Source organism: Pogoniulus pusillus, chromosome 33 (assembly GCF_015220805.1).
Source record: "Pogoniulus pusillus isolate bPogPus1 chromosome 33, bPogPus1.pri, whole genome shotgun sequence".
Lineage (NCBI taxonomy): Eukaryota > Metazoa > Chordata > Aves > Piciformes > Lybiidae > Pogoniulus > Pogoniulus pusillus.
The window spans coordinates 8,737,432-8,754,706 of NC_087296.1; the positions used below are offsets into that span (position 1 = coordinate 8,737,432).

A 17,275-nucleotide genomic window follows, 5' to 3' on the forward strand; every position below is an offset into this window, starting at 1 on the left:
AGCTGGTTGTGAAAGTAAGAATGTGTTTCATAATCACATCTGCTCTGCTTTCCAGCGAAGTCATTTTACTCCTAGAGGTGTGGAATGATGCCAAGAAGTGCAGAATCATAACATTTTCAACATCTGTTATGGATGCGAGCATTAAAATAGGTGGCATGGCCTCAGATAGGCTTATGCACGGCAAAAAAAATATTAGAAAGAAGTTGGCTCTGGATGAGTGCCATTAATCCAGACCAGCATTCTTCAGTTGATGAGTCACAGCTCCTTAGGGGGGCTATGAACAGCTACCAGAGGCACTGTGAAGCACTGAAAGTTTATTACAGGTCTAAAGCAAAGAAAATTTCATTGCCTTTCCCTCTGCACACTATCAGCTTTCACTGGCAAGTGTTCTCTGTCCACTGCTTGATTTAGTGATGTAAAATGTTTAACTCTGCCTCTGATTTGAGCTCACTCTTAATTTTACAAAATACTTGAAGTTATTGGAAGCTGAAATGTGGGGTGTGGATGCTCAGTCTTATATGCAACAGGTAATTTGGCTACTGTGTCTACTATTTCCTAAGAAGCAAAGGAACAGGCAGGGTCATTACAAATCATTACACAGGATAAAATTGAACCATTTCAATGTCTACAGGACCAGCAAGTAGATTCTATGGGTGATGGTTCCTATGTGTACTTCCTACTGTCCTAGGCTAATTTTGGACTAATGACTCATTTCTCTAATAGCTCCTGTAAGGATCTCCTATGAGGAGTCATCTCCTCCAAGTTATCCTGTGTAACGATGAAGCCAACTAAAAGGTAGATCATAGAATCATCCAGGTTGGAAGAGACCTCCAAGCTCATCTAGTCCAACTTATCACTCAGCCCTATCCAATCAACTAGACCATGGCACTAAGTGCCTCATCCAGTCTTTTCTTGAACATCTCCAGAGATATTGAGACTCACTCATTGCCCTCTTTATACCATGGACTTGAATAAAATTTTCTAGGCAAAATAGTTGATGATGAGATTTGGACCCAAACCACCAGAAAGAAATGAACCTAGATTTCTAGACATAGGAGCTAACATTATAAAGTGCATTACTCCATCAGTTCTGTGAGCATAATCCTTCCTCCAAAACTGATGATGTGATCTGAATTTTCAAATAGCCAGAAAATGATTGAAATTTTCTTCTTCTTAATGAGCTCAATATCTATTGACAAGAATTAATAAAACCAACATAAAGGAAACTTCACTCTGTTGGACTGGATCATCTTGGAGGTCTCTTCTAACCTGGTTGATTCTATAAAAGAGACAAACATTAACCCACTTGCTCTCTAAAACTGTTTGAGATGTAGCATTGTCCTGGAAGGCTCATAGGCCTATTAGATGTCCTGGCTTGTCCCACCCTTCTGCTGATGGGGGAAGCAAAGGCGGCAGGAAAACAAAGGCTTGGGCCATTATGTCCCCTCCCAAAGTGATAAATAGATACCCACAGGTGTTTAGATACTTGTTGGTCTCTTGCCCAAATAAGGGTGAGCAAGCCCTGGGTTCACCTAATATGGTCAGTTTGGCAAATACCATTTTGATTGGCAAATCTTTGTGGCCAAAGGAGCCATTACAGTCAGGCAAATAATAGAAACTGAGCTGCCTCTGCCTCACTGCTCTTGGATAATGTGTTCTTCTCTGCCTTGTGCTTCATTTAAGGCTTAAGCTGGAAACTTAAGTGCCTCAGATTTCCCAGAAGAAGGATTTAAGTGCCTCATGACATGGCAAGAGGAACCAGGGTCAGATTAGAGATTGTCTGCCTCTTTCCCAGCACCCTGGGAAGATCTAGAAGCCTCTCAAAGGTGGAGCAGTTGCAACATTGCCACAAAGGAGCCAGACTATCTTGAGATTTCTACTCCACCGCAGTGAGTAGCACAGACTTTCCCTAGGACTCCAGGTTACCTGCTTGTAAGTGGAGCAAAGCCATTCTGTGGTCAAACCTTTTCTATTTTTTCTGGTTCTCCTTAATGAGTGAATTGCCCATAAGCATCCTTGGGAAGATTTTCCCAACAGAATTAGAACCCAAATTTAACTAATTTGTGATAGTTGTGGACAGGGCTTTCCAGAAATAAAATTACCTACAGCTTTTATAATTCCTGCTTCATTAATTGCCCCAACTAAATCAAGCAGGTTGAGCACTAAGTCTAGCAGGCATTCTGACACCCAGTCAAAACTGTTGCAATGATCCTGCCAATGGATTGAAATGCTTTGGCATGTTCAAAATGCCCCATCTATTTCAAAGAACTGAATGTGTAACTGTGGCAGGAAAGAGAGACAACTTTCTATTACCTCTTTTGAATGAGGGAGGAGTGAGGAGTTAAACTGGTCATATAGGATGTTACTTTCCCAGCTTATGCAGCTGATTTTTCTGACTTAAATAGCTCCATGCATTCTCAAATGCCTTTGTATGAGATAAAAGTCACCTTTTGTTAGACTGAAAGTTCTGGGAAGTGAATACCAAGGTCCTAATTGTGGGATTTAAGTACTGTGGAAGTAATTTTCCGACTTCTTCTGTCTGTTTCATGGCTGAATTAATGTGTAAGTTGAAATGGGGATGAGCTAGAGCAGCTGAGTGTGATCCCCAAAAAGGGAAAATTCAGTTGGATGTTTTGTGATCATTCTCTGTAAATTCTCAGCATTTAATGCAATGTCACATCTCATGACAGGGAGCAAAGCACTGGCTTATCTGAGCTGTTGAGCGAGGCCATCTGTAGTGGCAGTTGCTTTGGCTAACTATAACTTTTCCAGATCCTGTTAGCCCATCCAAAATATGGGGCATGACAGAAATGTTTGGAGAAGGTGTCCTGCCTCCACCAAAACACTTCAGTGGAATTTTGGGAAGAAACAATAAGACAGAAAATAAAAGCTTGATTACTGAAAATGTTCAGAGTAAGGACAAACGGGAGAAAATGCTTTACATGAAAGATGCAAAGCCTGAGTGCTCGTTTCTAGGTTCTCAAGCATCTAAGCCATCACCCTAAGAAGAGGCAGAAACCACATTTCATCACTTGTCCTTTATTATTAAACAATTCAGTGATATCTCTCTTCTTCCATTTTCAAACATTCTTAAAAGCAGATTGTGATGGTTTGGGTGTTACCTGCCCTCCCCCACTCTTATGAAATCACCCAGACTAGACTCAGCTGAGCTGGAAATTAAGAAATTCAGCTTGATATTTACAGCTTAGCACAATATACAAGCAGATATACACAAATATATACAGAAGTCATAGAATCATAAATATAAAAGGCAAAAGTAATACAGAAACACAATAGCCCTCCCAGAAACCAGACTCCCCAGGAGGGGCTCCCAACCACCCTTCCAACCTCCTTTCTTACCCCTCCACCTTATCTCAGGCTTTGCCTTACATGCAAGGTGAGTTTGAAGGATTGGCCAGGGGGATTAGCAAGCAGAAGGATTAGTTAGACAGCAGGTTAGGGAGGAAAAGTACATGCATCAGCTGTACTCAGAGAGCAGCAGTGTTATCTATGTTTGTGGTGTTATCTATGTTTGTGTTCTAGTTCTTATACATCTCAGCAAGCCTATCAGTGAAGTAGACATCACCATTGTTTCCTTTTCACAGCCTATCATCTAATTTCTCTCCCTAAAATATCCCAGCTAGGCTCAAACTAGCACATAAAGAGATCAAGCCAAAAACTGTCTTGTTCCAGTCTAGCCTTATACTCTCATCTAGAGACAGATTTTATTTAGTAGCATATTACCATATTATAAAACTGTGTTGTTGCTATGATTATTACTATTATTACAAGCTGTTGCCTAGCGAAGGTGCCAGACTGTGAGATTTAGCAACCCAAGGTGTCATCATACTTAGGAGATCCAAGGACAGATACTCAGATTCACATGGCTTCTACCTTGACAGATGAATGTGGGGTCACTGGCAGCCACCTTCCTGCATGGTGCTGGGACATGCTAATTGATAGCAGCCAGAAGCAGTTCAGTTCCTGCAAGCAGGGAAATGAGAACAAGCTGTCATTGCAGTCTCCAAATGTTTACACTGTTAGATAATGTTAATGGCCAAAGCAACTCACCTTCTTCCAGAGTTTGGAGGTGCATGCTTGTATCTGCAGCTGGTGATTACAACTTGTTCTTGCTGTAAACACATCCTACCACCTCCCCACTCCATCAAGGTGAGCTGCCAAGGAAAGACAAACAAACCAAAGATTGTGGCTAACACACTGGTGATTGAAAGATATTAGCTGCTTTGGCAAGATAGAGCCATGCTCTACAGGCAGAAGCTTTGTGGAAAAGTGTTTTCAAAAGTAAGTTTTAGTGTGTCTGCAGCAGTTTAACAAAGGGAGTGCTGCAGAAAAAAAGGGGGATGTTTACAAGGCATCAAAAGACCATTACCTGTTAAAGAAAGAAAGGTTACATGTTAAATCAAAACTAAATTCTGCTGATTTATACTAGTAGCAGTTCCGTTTCTCCTGTGTAATGGAGTACTAAGCAGTTGCAACTGCTGATTGCTACTGTTTATACCAGCCAGGGAACAGCTAACATCCTCTAATTGCAGGCAGTGCCTTGGCTGCTGTGTGACAGACAAAAAATGAACTATGTTTTTCCCAATAATTACAACTGCTTCTCTCTTCCTTACTTTTTTTAAGGAGAGGAATTCCTACCATCAATCAAACATAGCAGCTTTTCCCCTCTTTGGGGACATGATTAGTACAAAGGCAATGAAACATAGAAAAGGTCAAGTTTGCAGGGAGCTTGAGAAAAACTGACTTAAAATCAACAAGCTGCTTCAACGGGTAAGTCAGATTACTGTGCTACTTCTTACACCTGATGGGATGTAGCAGTGTTTTGTGCCGTTTCCCATGAAGGAGCAGCAATTGCAATGTGCTAGATCAATAGTGATACTGTTTGTGTTTAAAAACATGAAAACACAGATTCCGTAGTAGTTATTCTCCCAAAGGTGCAGAGAGTGGGCAGGAGGATCTTCAGAATTCCCTCTACAGTTAGATATATCCCTTAAAGGTGCAAGAGAACCACTCGGGTATGTTAGGGAATAGTGCTTTGTTTTGGATCTCTTTTGCATTACTGAGCACCAGTTTCTCAGGAATTTTCACTGCAATATTCAGAAGCAGTGTCACAATGAAAATATTAAGAGTAAAATTTCCACTTATCTTTTGTTGTTGTTGATTGTTTGTTTTCTGGTGCTATCTGCAGAAGATTTCTTGCTCTTGGTAAGAGTGGGGGGAATTTTGGCAGAGAAGGAAAACACATTTATTGAACCGAGGCATCTGAAAGCTAGAAAGGGAAGAATTTGTCTGCATGAGCAAACTGTGTAAATCTGCCAATTCTTATTGCAGAGCTTGGGTTCTTAAAAGCTGAAAACACAGTTGTCCTGGTAGGGCACAAATCCTGCCAGGCCGATTTAACCCTTGCTCTCCTCCTGTTGTGGTGTCCAGGAGTGAAGTTAGATAAGTAAATAATGAGGGTTTGTCCCCAGCAAAGCCTTGAGGGCTAAGGCGCTTAGCGCCATGTGTCAAGTGTCTTGTGGTGCCCTCAACGTGCCTGTGTGGTCAAACGAGGCACAAAGCTTTGAATTCATTGGCCAGAAAAATGATGCTAGTGCCTATTGGCCAGTTTGATTTTCAAACTGAAGTATTTAAAGGGGGATGACTGAGAGAACTGTGCCTTTCTGCATCCAGCCTTTCTCTGCATTCATCCTGGAGCCTTCCTGCCTCTCATAGTTTGTGGCTGGTTAAAGGCGGCCACGTGTTGCAGCTAACACTAGCAGCTTAGCAGCAACTCCTGCCCCTCTGCCTGGAATATTTTGTATGTTACCCTGGGATCATTAGCACGGGTTTGAAAGTGTCTTCGATACAGGAGACTTAGAGAGCAAAAGCATTGTGAGTACATCTGCTGGAGCGAATGCCAAGACGCCATAAGCATAGTTAGAATTGTTCCTGTTTTCGCGGTTTTCTTTTCCAAGTTCTGATTGTTTAAACTGTTTAATTCTGTGCAATTACCTCCTATTGACCAAAAAGCCAAAGAATCTCAGGGAATTTCCCTGGGTTCTTTTATATTAATAATAAAAATCATATTCATACAGAAATTAATATTCACAATTCATAAGGATACTTACTTTCCAGTACAATAATTTAAATAGCAAGGCTTCCCCTCAAACTGTCAAACCAACACAGTTGAGAAACTCACCCTTTACCGAGGTTTAAATGCCATCTGCCTCCCAAAAGGGAATGCTTATTAACAGTAGCAAACTGGATATCAGATGTTTGTAAGTAAACACTTTATCTTTCAAATGTATCATTTACTCTTTGTAGGAAAAGTATTCTTGCTTCTGTATTTCTTTAGAGAATTAAACAAATATTTTGCTTCTTTTTCTGCAAGTCATGATTTAAGAAGGTGTTTGGAAAGAATCTAACTGGAAGCTGATGAACAACTCTGTCATCTTTAGGATGTTACAGCCTGCCTCAATATGATGTGAATTGTAATGTAGCTTTCAAAAGCAAGGGTTCAGAGCACTGGGAAATAAGAAGTAGGGATGGCTGTGCCAGAAGAGTTGAGATGGCTGATAACATTTGTTTCATGAGTAGTTGATGTCTTGGACTCAATGTTTTATCAGCTGTTTTAAACCTTACAGCTGCTTTGAACACTGTGGCTTGAGAAGGGCTTTAAGTGACTTAGTGGTATCTCTAATCAGAGTAAGATGAAACTTTCAGTGCCTTCTTTCTTCCTCTTGGAGAGATTCCAGCAGATAAGTGTGGGTAATTTATTTACTCCCCACCTCCCCAAAATTCCTTTTAGTGTAAATAGTGTTGGACTTTGGATTTTCACTTCAATCAGGAAAAGGGGCCATTTGGGAGTTAGTGTGGGATCTAACTCTGGGGTCAAAAACTTGGGCAACTCTGAGCTAGACACTGACTCTCCTCATGATCAAGAGGGAGAGGCAGAGTGAGTTTAAAGTAGATCAAACATCTTGCCTTCTGCAACTTCTCACTGCTCCTTTCTGACTTTATGTGGAGGTGTTGGACACCAGATTGAACTTCAAGTGGCTAAGAGCTCAAATGAATGAATCCACCCAGGAAGGATGAGATCTGGTTAATTCTAGCCTATTGATAAAGAGCACATGTATGAGTCTATATTTTCCACCCACAATGGATGACACAGCACCTCAGTTTGCAAAGAAGAGCACAGCAGAGACATGAATTAGTTGGCTGAGGCTCAACTCTGATTAACTGAGATTGTGATGACAGGTTGGGAAAGTCGCCAGAGGAGACAGAGGAAGCAATCTTAGCACTGGTATAGGAAGAAATATATCTGCCATTAGCTAACAGTATCCACATCTAAGATGTGATTATGAACTCCCAGCTGATATTTGACAACTAAGTCACAGAGGAAACCCAGGTAGCCTTGACTTACTGGTCTATAGCTAAGGAGCCTTCTTTGTGGGTATTCCCTTAAACATTAGGTTATTGCTAAATATTTGACATTTTGAAAGGGAGGCTGACAGGGCTTCTGGCAGTTTGCTTATGGGCAGAACAACTTGGTGAGAACATGATTCCACTTAGGTCTTTACAGGGTTCCTGTGGATCTCAGTGAATGCATACAATAGCTGAGGAACAGCTCAGCTCTTGTTCTTTGCCATTATTGCTGGAGTTGCTAATTCTTTTCAGCATTGACTAACATAGTAATAGGGCTCAGGAATTTGGTGCCCCTCATTTGACATTGCCATAACCTTCATCTTGATGAGAAAGTCTTTGTAATACTCTTAAATATCAAAAGGTGATAAAGGTGATGAGGCTAGTAATTGAGTTGGGCACTGTCTGGATTTAATTTGGTTTAATTCATAATTTGTTCTTTTAGGGTGATAAACTCATTTGAGACTATATCTGTTCTAAGCACACATGAATTGTATTTTAAATGAAACTTTCCATCTGGATTTAAACCTAAATAATGGTTATTCTAAGCCTAAATGAAGTACTTCAGCTGTGTTCTTCACTGTGGATGGAGGAGCCATTCTTATCAAAAGTGAAAATTTCCATCTTACACTCAATGCTTGCTATCAGATTCCTGGGAAAAGGTTCTACATTTATGTAGAAGATAAAAATTCTGCTGGTGCAGCTTCTCAGATACCCTGATGAATGTTGTTGGACAGATCTCACAGATGTCAGCAAAGGTTACCTGGATGGTGAGTGGTGATTACTCTCTGACAGGTAGTAGTTGCATACATGATCTGAGCATGTACAGGTAGGATGAAACTGTGATGCTTGCCATAGGAAACCTCTGGGTTAGGAGCCAGGAATTCTGCCAGAGAAACACTAATGCATACTATCAAGACAACTATCAGAGAGAATGATTTGCCATTGGAATGGGCTGCCCAGGGAGGTGGTGGAGTCACCGTCCCTGGAGGTGTTCAAGAAAAGCCTTGATGAGGCACTTAGTGCCATGATCTAGTTAGCTGGATAAGGCTGGGGGATCGGTTGGACTGGATGATCTTGGAGGTCTCTTCCAACCTGGTTGATTCTGTGAAATCCCAAATGGTTTCTATGAAACTGTTGGCATTGAACTGTTGCTTTAGAAGGAAGGTAGCAGTTTTCATGTGAAAAGAGTGGAAAACAGCAAAATTCATTCTCATTACTTTGCGATTCTCTTTCACTCCTAGGAAAGTAAAACACTCTGGGTATAGCAGGTTACCAGTTCCATCCTCTCTCCTGCTCTCCTGTCCTCTATCAGAATATCTTTGAAACTAAAAGAAGCTTGAAAAAATGAAAGGAAGGTGAGGTTGGAAAGGAATGCTGCATAGTGGTGTTTGGAACACTGTGTGCTGCCTCGTTACCAGAAGTACAATTGAGCTTAGGAACAGTATGGAGCTTCATTAGCTGTGAGGTTATTGTTACTGGACTGGGAGGGGCTTTCTGATCTGCTTATTTTCAAGAGATATTTCTTTAGGTTCACAGATACTAACCACCCTCAAATTTAAGCAGCTGGTAACAGGAGAAGTTTGTCAACATCACCTGAATTGCACATGAAGCGTTGCCTCTGGTTAACAGCGGTAAAATGTTAATCCAGTCTTTGATAGAACGTATTAGCATGATAACTCACAAAACAGTTTTGGTATGCTAATTCTGAAACAACAAATATGTTCTGATTAATGCCTGAATCAATATGAAAAAATACTGGATGCCTGAAATGACAAAGCTGATGAAAGCTGCCAAAACTGTGTGACAAATGTATTAACAGCAGCACAGGTGCTTTTCTCTTTCCCTACCTCAGGCACAGTGTGAAATTTCATTGTAAGTGGAACCCGTTTAAGCCCAGGAGTCTGCAGCACTGAACCTGTGTGTTCTGTCCTTACCTTAATTCACATCTTACTGGGCTTTACTGGCACAGGTTATGTAGTTATTTCTGCCGAATTATCACAAGTCTTTAGCTCCTCTAAGCTCACATTTTCTTAAGAACTTTGCTAGCTATAATTTCAAGAACTATTGCTATCCCCTGGTGTTTGCTAAATTAAATTATTAGACCAGAACACTATTTCCCTTTTGCACTAAGAATGATCTACTGGACTTGTAATGTGCAAAAACGTGTTGGCTAGGATGTGCAGAAGACCCTCACACAGCAATGTGTCAGGCACCCCATGGCATGATGCCTGTTTGTTTGCAGTGCTTTTTTTCTTGTGATACCCTACATAAAGTCATGCCTGATGATTTACAGAATGCATATGGAAGATGAATCTCTGCCTTGAAAAGCCTGGTGTCTGTTAGCAGCAATTAGATGAACAGTGGCAAGGCACAGTAGAAAGAGTGAGGCTCAAATTAAAGTATTATAGGAAGATGAAATATTTAAATTTATTTTCTTAATATCAGAGATCAATGCAAGTTGGGCTTTTTCTCAGATATTTCTAAGCCTGCAGACTGCTTAAGATTAAGCCTAGGGTGTACAATATATTATGCTGGCTTGCAGACAGACAAGCACAGACAGAGAGAGCTTAAGGTTTGGTGGAGAGAAAATTCTACGTTAAGGCAGCACTTCTCTCAGCCACATCATAGAATCAATCATAGAATCATAGAATCAACCAGGTTGGAAGAGACCTCCAAGATCATCCAGTCCAACCTAGCACCCAGCTCTGTCCAATCAACCAGACCATGGCACTCAGTGCCTCATCCAGGCTTTTCTTGAACACCTCCAGGGACAGCAACTCCACCACCTCCCTGGGCAGCCCATTCCAATGCCAATCACTCTCTCTGTGCCAACAACTTCCTCCTAACATCCAGCCTAGACCTCCCCTGGCACAGCTTGAGACTTGTGTCCCCTTGTTCTGTTGCTGGCTGCCTGGGAGAAGAGACCAACCCCACCTGGCTACAGCCTCCTTCAGGTAGTTGTAGACAGCAATGAGGTCTGCCCTGAGCCTCCTCTTCTGCAGGCTGCCCAGCCCCAGCTCCCTCAGCCTCTCCTCACAGGGCTGTGCTCCAGGCCTCTCACTGGCTTCGTTGCCCTTCTCTGGACACATTCCAGTATCTCAACAGTGTGTGAGTTTTGGCTAAGCAGTGATGGTTGTACATGTGCTCTGCTGAATGGACTTTTAGGGTATTGCTTTAGGTAGCATAATGATGATTGTATCAGTCCAAAAGCCCCAACACTCCCATTCAGACTTTCTAAAATGCATGTCATGCTGCATCCTTCCCATGTTATGTTCATTTCTCATCATGTATTTGGCAGAATGCTTGATAAATCTTATTAATGATGTGCTAACACATTTACATCTAATAATTCTATGCTGCATAATTAGAGGAAAGAATATAAAAGCATAACAGTATAAGGTACAGTAATATTATTGCAACTTACTCAAGCCCCAGGTTGGTAGAAATTCTGGCACTGATTTCAGTGATGAAGTGGGAAGCAAAAGAGAATATTTCTGTATTCTGGTGGTGTGGTGCTCTCAGGAGGGAGGATGTTTTCAATTAATCCACCAGGTCAGAAGAGCAATTAAAACACATGTCTGCCCTCCTGTGCTCTAAAGAAGGGTGTTTCTCTGGCTGAATGGGCACTTAGGAAGTTCATAAAAGTGAAGCTGATCAGTGCTGTACAGGTTGGAATCACAACCTCCAGTGCTCAGATTAGGCACTCCATGGGGAGATAGATTTGGATTAACCTTTGCTGGAAGTCATGGCAGAGAATGTCCACTCAGTACTCTTGTGAGTGATCAGTTACTGATCTTAAGTAGTAGAATTGTTCCACCATGAAACCTTTATCTTTAATTCTGTAGTTATGCCCCAAATAAAAGTGTTTCCAAAAGGCTTTTTCTTTTCCTCTCCCCTGAAGGAATCAGACAATTTCACTCAGCTAAAAATGATCTTGTTTATACATACAGCAACTCACCTTTTGCAGAAGCAGCAGGATTCTGCAGCGGGATAGTTCAAAGATGTCACTCCTGCTCTTGAAGAAATCTCTGGGACTTCTGACATGCTTACAAGTAGGAGGAACATCAACAACATTTGAGGTGGTGAACTCTGTTTTCTTGCCTTGCTTCTTGGGAGAACAAAAGCATATTTGCCTCTCAAAGAAAAGGAAGAGATGGTATCAGTGGCTTCCTCCTCTTTTCCCCACAGGGAGGAGAATGATGGTGAAGACTCCTCCTATTTGAAGAAAACACTCTTGATTATTGCTGCTATATGGTGCCAGGTCAAGGAAGAAGCCACCTGATCTTGTACAGGGTAGGATTTTTGTCTCTTCGACTTCATATTATCTAGTGATTGTATGGATAGGGAAGATGAAGGGCATAAAGAGGAAAAAAAGAAATGAAAAAGTGAGCAAATATGACCAGAAGTTTGGTTCTAGAAGACACAAAACCTCCCCTCCCAAAAACTCCCAATAAACCCATGGAAAGCAAAAGGAGAAAAACAGAGAACTGGAGAATGAAGATGGAAATGATGCACAAGTCTAGAGAAAGAGAGTTAAGGAAGTGAAGGAAAAATAAGACAGCAAAAAGGGAAAAATATACAAAGAGGAAAGGAACAGAACCATTGTATCAAAATCCATCACTTTCCTAAACCTTGGAGAGGGACAAATAGTACTGTAGAGCAATATGGGGGAGACATCAAACAGGAGGAGAAGAACTTAGAATAAAAGAAGAGAGAGCTTAAGTAGAACCTGAAAAACTGTTCCTTTTGTAGTGCAAAATTAGCAAAGGAGGCAAATAATTATACCTTCCAGTACCTTTAGTCAGATAATAAAGCCCACTTTATTTTTCTTTTAAAGGTATGACACTTTTTTTGTCATTCAGAAGTATCCCAAAGTGATAAACTAATATAGCAATTCTTACTGCTCAAAAACCCCAACAGACACCCTCCCAGCCCAATTGCTATAATCCTTATTTTTTAACCTTTGTTCCTCTTTTCTTCCCTTCTCTTTTTCTTTAATTTGTAGCAATGACATGAATAACTTACTCAAAATGGCCTCATGGTCCAGTTGGCTCAGCTACATCAGGGGAAATTTAGGCTGGAGGTGAGGAGAAAGTTCTTCACTGAGAGAGTCATTGGCCACTGGAATGGGCTGCCCGGGGAGGTGGTGGAGTCGCCGTCCCTGGAGCTGTTCAAGGCAGGATTGGACGTGGCACTTGGTGCCATGGTCTGGCCTTGAGCTCTGTGGTAAAGGGTTGGACTTGATGATCTGTGAGGTCTCTTCCAATCCTGATGATACTGTGATACTGTGAAGCCTGTGGGAACAGAGCTGGGGATCACAGGCTCACAGGGTATTAGGGGTTGGAAGGCACCCAAGGAGATCATCGAGTCCAACCCTGCTGCCAGAGCAGCATCACACAATCTAACACAGATCACAGAGGAACACATCCAGACAGGCCTTGAAAGCCTCCAGGGAAGGAGACTCCACAGCCTCTCTGGGGAGCCTGTTCAGTGAGATAGATGGAGTGGGGATAGGAGGGAATTCAGGGTAGATCCTGCACTCTGAGGACCTGGGCTCAGGAGAGGCTGCCCCATGGGTGAAGGGAGGACGAGGCCTTCGTTTGCCTGGCAAGCCTGTGAGTGAGGACAGCTGAGCTCTGCCTTCTGCCGCCCTCCAGGCTGCCAGGGCTCAGTGAGTGCCCGCCGGGAGCTCCCGAGGCCAGCAGCTGGGATCTGAGGTAAATCCTCACGGACGGGTGAGGGTGAGGGTCTGGCCATGATGGGCAGAGCTGGGGACTGTGCAGCGTTTATGAACAGTCCCTGGCATGGAAAATGAGCAACCACTGCTGGGAGCGTCTGGGGCTCCTGTCAGGAGCTGCTGCAGTGGGCCCGAGGAGACTTGGCCTGCCTACATTTTGCCAAACAACAGGCACTTAACTCCACTGCTCTCTTCTTATGCCTCAGAAAGGCATCACTGAGGCAGCCTTGGTTTGTTATGCTTGTCTAGTTAGCATCTTTGCAGACAATTCATCTGCTGGTTTTTAATTTAGCGATTCTAAAGATGTCTTCTACCATTATTCATCTGCTTATTTTGCAAGCGTTGTTATCTCCCAGTGACACACAAAAGGCTTGACTGGGCTGCGTGGAGCTGTGTCACTGTGGGACCAGAGAATCACAGAATCAGTCAGGGTTGGAAGGGAGCACAAGGAGCAGCCAGTTCCAACCCTCCTGCCATGCCCAGGGACACCCTACCCTAGAGCAGGCTGCCCACAGCCTCAGCCAGCCTGGCCTTAAACACCTCCAGCCATGGGGCCTCAACCACCTCCCTGGGCAACCCAGTCCAGCCTCTCACCACTCCCATGCTCAACAACTTCTTCCTCATGTGCAGCCTGAACCTCTCCACCTCCAGCTTTGCTCCATTCCCCCCAGTCCTGTCACTCCCTGAGAGCCTGAAAAGTCCCTCCCCAGCTTTCCTGTAGGCTCCCTTCAGATCCTGGAAGGCCTCAAGAAGGTCCCCTCAGAGCCTCCTCTTCTCCAGACTGCACAGCTCCAACTCTTTCAGTCTGTCCTCACAGCAGAGCTGCTGCAGCCCTCTGAGCATCCTCACGGCCCTTCTCTGGACACACTCCAACATCTCCACATCCCTCTTGTAATGGGGGCTCCAGAACTGGATGCAGTACTCCAGGTGAGGTCTCAGCAGAGCAGAGTAGAGGGGGAGAATCACCTCCCTCAACCTGCTGGCCACACTTCTGCTGCAGCCCAGGCTCTGGTTGGCTTCCTGGGCTGCAAGTGCACACTGCTGGCTCCTGTTGAGCTTCTCATCCAGCAGCACCCCCAAGTCCCTCTCCTCAGGGCTGCTTTCCAGCCACTCACTGAGATCAAAAAGTGAAGTTCCATAAACCTAATCCCAGACTAGGAATAATTACGTCAGGCCATTGCAGCATTAGATACAGCCCAAATGGTGAAGTGGCTAAACTTTGTTGATGTTCTCCTGGAAAGTTGTAACTAATGACTTGTTTTCATTGATGATCTGCCCTGAATGGACCATGCCATTGCAAAACTGTTCATCTTTCCTCTGTGCTCTCTCCATAAAAACTCACAGGAAAGAGGAGCTATATAACAAGATCCCCAGTGGGATGAGTTGCCTTCATGGTATCTCAGTGAACAAAATCTTTCTTTTCTGCCTAAAAGCAGCTGACAGATTAAAGGAGAGTTTTTTTCCAGCTGCAGATGTAGCAAGCAGATACTCTTATTCCATTATCCGTTTTATTAAGAAGTGAAAATGAGGGAAGACAGGGAAGTGTGGTGGATTCCTCTGTGTGTGAAAGTAAATGAGGCACAGTGGAAGACTAAAATAAAATATGATGATTTTAATCTCATTCTTGTGGAGTGTCCAGTGAAAAACTTGGAAGCAGCATCACTGAGGCAAGGGAATCCAAATCAGCTGAGGTGAGCAAGTAACAAGCAGCTCTTGCAGGACTTAGATTCGTGTGACTCAGTCCATTGGTTTACAGCTCGGGTTGTATCCTGATCTCCCAGTATTAGGCTGACAGCATTTCATCTCATGGTACCACTCTCTAGAGCTAGCATTTCTGTATAAAAAAGAAAAGGAAATCATGGCTCTAACAGTAAATACTGTGGCCAGCATACCATTGTCTGTTTCTTGTTGCCTAAACTTCATTTCAAGCATCTGTTCCCTGGCATTCAGTCAGTTCCAAACACTCTTATTACAGAACCACAGAAACAGACCTGTTGGAAAACACCCTCAGGATCACCAAGTCCCACTGTTATCCCTACTTTACAAAGTCCATCCTTAAGCCATATCCTCAAGTACCACATCCAAATGACTTTTAAACATATCCAGGGTTGGTGACTCAACCATCTCCATGGGCAGCTCATTCCAGTGCCTGACCACTCTCTCCATGAAAAACTTTTTCCTAATGTCCAATCTAAACCTCCATAGCCTCAGCTTGAGGCCATTCCCTCTTGTTCTGTCACTATTTACCTGTGAGAAGAGACCAGCACCAACCTGTCCACAATGTTCTTTCAGGTAGTTATAGACAGCAATGAGGTCTGCCCTGAGCCTCCTCTACTGCAGGCTGCACACCCCCAGCTCCCTCAGCCTCTCCTCACAGGGCTCTGCTCCAGGCCCTTCACCAGCCTTGCTGCCCTTCTCTGGACACCTTACAGTTCTTAAACATCTCTCTTGAATTGAGGAGCCCAGAACTGGACACAGCACTCAAGATGTGGCCTGAGCAGTGCTGAGTACAGGGGCAGAATAACCTCCCTTGTCCTGCTGGCCACACTGTTCCTGATCCAGGCCAGGATGCCATTGGCTCTGATGCCCACCTGGGCACACTTCTGGCTCATGTTCAGCTACTATCTACCAGCACCCTCAGGTCCCTCTCTGCCTGGCTGCTCTCAGCCACTCTGTCCCCAGCCTGTAGTGTTGCTCAGGGTTGTTGTGGCCAAAGTGTAGAACCCTGCACTTAGCCTTTTTAAATCTTATCCCACTGGCCTCCTCCCACCCATCCAGCCTGGCAAGGTCTCTCTGCAGGGCTCACACATAAAACTGGAGCAGCAAGCCATTTCTTGGTGGTGGAGGGGGGAGATGAGGGAAATAGAAGTAGTTCTAAGTTCCTGTACAGCTGTAAATCAGTTGTACATTTATTTATTCAGTAAGACTTTTTCCACTTTATTTTTGACAATGTAATGCCTGTTCTCTGCCTCGTTGTTTTAGAGAAAAATATTCATTAATGATGTGAAATGACACCATTAGAAAAGAACTGGAAAGTGCATTCTGCTTTGCAAAAAATGTCATTTTTTTCCCCCCAACATCTCAAAGATGAAGAAAAGAATTGTCTGATTGACACTTTAGGTCCTCTTTCTCTGAAACACTGGCTTATTTGAGATTAATTATAGATTAAAACAAATTGCCCCACACTTCTGACTGTTGACAAGGGACTTTTTCTAAAGTGACTGTGTGAAGTATGTGGATGAATTAATGGAATGATCTTATCTGCCTTCCCAATGCACTCTTTCAGTTTAGTGTCACCATTCCCCCCCCAGTTTTCCCCTGAAAATGGAGGCTCCCTGGTACAGAGGAGTACTGCCTTTTGTATTGCTAGAGGATTGAACAGAACAGAAATGTTCTTAAGGTTTTTTTTTTCCTTCAGCTGCACCTTTCCTGTGTTGTTAACAGAGAGGAGACGAAGGGATTGTAGCCCTCTCTGTTTCCCCTTAAAAAATTGGGATGCTTACTGACATACCTCTGACAACTTTAATCAGCAGGGCTTGTTTTGTGTAGCTGCTCTGACAAGTTATTCTTGCTTCAGAGACCATCAGGAAGCAAAGGAATCATGCAGTGACCAGTCTAGGAGATTGATGCTCTGGTTCTTAAAACTTCTTTGCCTGAGCTGGAGTTGGGCAAGGAAGGTCTTTAAGAGGAAACAAAATTGTCTTGATTACGGAATCACAGTACCTTAGAGATTGGAAGGGACGTCCAGAGATTATCGAGTCCAACCCCCTGCCAAAGCAGGACCCAGGATTAACAGCTGCTTTTGACTAACAAATATTCTATGTTCATTATTAGCTTGATTATTTTTAATATCCTTCACGTTCTGAAGCTAATAATGAACAGGCATCAATGTTACATGTTCTGTTAGGCCTGTATCTCCTTTGATCTTTCATCTCCCTACCCCTTCCCTTCCCCATTAGTCCATATTAGTTGTCTCCTTTTTCTTCAGTCCACTGAGTCCTCATGAGTCATCCAAGAAAACTGCCAAAGCTGGTTGCCTTAAGTGATTCTCATCAGGGAATGCTAACTTTAAAGATCTAATTTATTTTAATATCATTATCCAGCTTTCTC

The 17,275-nt window shown here is 43.1% G+C and overlaps 1 long non-coding RNA gene across 1 annotated transcript; it reads right to left on the minus strand.

The window, feature by feature from the left end:
• Positions 1–14,656: 14,656 nt before the first annotated feature.
• Positions 14,657–16,840, minus strand: LOC135189718 (uncharacterized). Its single transcript, XR_010308241.1, has 2 exons — positions 16,677–16,840; positions 14,657–14,999 (listed from the first exon to the last, which is right to left on the minus strand). It is a non-coding gene; the product is annotated as an uncharacterized LOC135189718 (long non-coding RNA).
• Positions 16,841–17,275: the final 435 nt, after the last annotated feature.